Source organism: Elephas maximus, chromosome 5 (genome assembly GCF_024166365.1).
Source record: "Elephas maximus indicus isolate mEleMax1 chromosome 5, mEleMax1 primary haplotype, whole genome shotgun sequence".
In the NCBI taxonomy this organism is placed as follows: domain Eukaryota; kingdom Metazoa; phylum Chordata; class Mammalia; order Proboscidea; family Elephantidae; genus Elephas; species Elephas maximus.
The window spans coordinates 72,371,660-72,374,701 of NC_064823.1; positions in this window are offsets into that span (position 1 = coordinate 72,371,660).

Sequence of the window (3,042 nt, forward strand, 5' to 3'; positions counted from 1 at the left end):
GCTCATCAAACCCCATTCAAGGTAGATCCCAAAAGACAGTCACCAGGACATATTATCATCAAACTTGCCAAAACCAAAGATAAAGAGAAAATTTTAAGACCAGCCAAGGTTAAGCGAAAAGTCACCTACAAAGGAGAATCAATAAATTTGGACTACTCGACAGAAACCGTGCAGGCAAGAAGGCAATGGGATGACACATATAAAGCATTGAAGGAGAAAAATTGCCAGCCAAACATCATATATCCAGCAAAACTGTCTCTCAAACACAAAGGTGAAATTAAGACATTTACAGATAAACAGAAGCTTACGGAATTTGCAAAAAACGAATGAAAACTACAAGAAAAACTAAAGGGAATTCTCTGGTTAGAAAATTAATAATATCGAATATCAACTCAACACTAGAACACAGAACAGGGCAACCAGATATCAACTCAGATAGGGAAATCACAAAAATAAATCAAGAAAAAAAAAAAAACACTTAAAACAGGGAATCAATGATGTAAAAGATGACATTAAATCAATAAAGGGGGACTAAATAAAGTAAGAGAGAAAGTCAAGGTGATATAGGGAGATACAAAACCAAAAAACAAAACCCATTGCTGTGAAGTCAATTCCGACTCATAGCAACCCTATAGGACAGAGTAGAACTGCCCCCAAAGAATTTCCAAGGAGCGCCTAGCGGATTTGAACTGCCAACCCTTTGGTTAGCAGCCATAGCACTTAACCACTATGCCACCAGGGTTTCCAGGGAGATACAAGTTAGGTTCAAACTTAGAAAAATAAGGGTAAATATTAAGGTAACCACAAAGAAGATTAACAATCCTACTCTTCAAAATAAAAAACAAGATAAACATAAAGACTCAACAAAAACAAATTCAACTACAATGAAAAAGAGGAACATGCAATTTACAAAGAAAAACTTCTCAGCACAAAAAAGTAAGTGGAAAAATGAAACTGTCAACAACACACAGAAAAAAAAAGGGATCAAAATGACAGCACTGAACACATACCTATGTGTTATCACATTGAATGTAAATAGACTAAATGCACCAATAAAGAGACAGAGAGTTGCAGAATGGATTAAAAAAAAAAACACAATCTGGCTATCTGCTGCCTATGAGAGACATACCTTAGACTTAAAGACACAAACAAACTAAAATTCAAAGGATGGAAAAAATGTTTCAAGCAAACAACAATCAAAAAAAGAAAAACAAGAGTGGTTATACTAATTTCTGACAAAACAGACTTCAAACTTAAATCCAGCACAAAGGATAAGGAAGGACACTGTATAATGATTAAAGGGACAATATACCAGGACGATATTACCATATTAAATATTTATGCACCCAATGACAGGGCTTCAAGATACATAAAACAAACTCTAACAGCATTGAAAAGTGAGATAGATAGCTCCACAATAATAGTAGAAGACTTCAACACACCACTTTCAGTGAAGGACAGAACATTTAGAAAGAAGCCCAAAAAAGACACGGAAGAGCTAAATGCCATAATTAACCAACTCGACCTCAAAGACGTATACAGAACACGCCACCCAACAGCATCCAAGTATGCTTTCTTTTCCAACACATGGAACATTCTCTAGAATGGACCACATATTAGGCCATAAACCAAGCCTTAACAGAGTCCAAACCATCGAAATATTACAAAGCATCTTCTCTGACTGTAAAGCCATAAAACTAGGAGTCAATAACAGAAATATCAGGGAAAAGAAATCGAACACATAGAAACTGAACAGCACTTTGCTAAAAAATGATTGGATTATAGAACAAATTAAGGGCGGAATAAAGAATTTCATAGAATCCAATGAGAATGAAAACACTTCCTATCAGAACCTTTGGGACACAGTGAAAGTAGTGCTCAGAAGTCAATTTATATCAATAAATGCACACATACAAAATGAAGAAAGGGCCAAAATCAAAGAATTATCCCTACGACTTGAGCAAATAGAAAGAGAGCAACAAAAGAAACCCTCAAGCACAAGAAGAAAGCAAATAATAAAAACTAGAGGAGGATTAAATGAAATACAAAACAGAAAAAACAATTGAAAGAGTTAACAAGACCAACAACTGGTTCCTTGAAAAGATTAACAAAATAGGAATAACGCTAGGAGCCCTAATACATGGCATAAACAGTATACAAAACATTACTAGAACTGCTCAAACAGCAAAAGAGAAATTAGATAACTGGGAGCTCCTAAAAGTCAAACACCTATGCTCATCCAAAGACTTCACCAAAAGAGTAAAAAGACTACCTACAGATTGGGAAAAAGTTTTTAGCTATGACATTTCTGATCAGTGGCTGATCTCTAAAATCTAAATGTTACTGCAAAAACTCAACGACAACAAAAAAAGATAAATAACCCAATTAAAAAATGGGCAAAAGATATGAACAGGCACTTCACTAAGGAAGACATTCAGGTGGCTAACATATACATGAGGAAATGCTCAGGATCATTAGCCATTAGAGAAATGCAAATCAAAACTCCAAAGAGATTCCATCTCACTCCAACAAGGCTGGCATTAATCCAAAAAACACAAAATAATAAATGTTGGAGAGGTTGTGGAGAGACTGGAACACTTATACACTGCTGGTGGGAATGTAAAATGGTACAACCACTTTGGAAATTGATTTGGTGCTTCTTTAAAAAGCTAGAAGTAGAATTACCATATGATCCAGCAATCCCACTCCTTGGAATATATCCTGGAGAAATAAGTGCCTTTACACGAACAGATATATGTACACCCATGTTCATTGCAGCACTGTTTACAATAGCAAAAAGATGGAAGCAACCAATGTGCCCATCAACAGACAAATGGGTAAATAATTTATGGTATATTCACACAATAGAATACTATGCATCGTTAAAGAACAATGATGAATCTGTGAAATATTTCATAACATGGAGGAATCTGGAAGGCATTATGCTGAGTGAAATTAGTCAGCTGCAAAAGGACAAATATTGTATGAGACCACTATTATAAGAACTCAAGAAATAGTTCAAACAGAGAAGAAAATATTCTT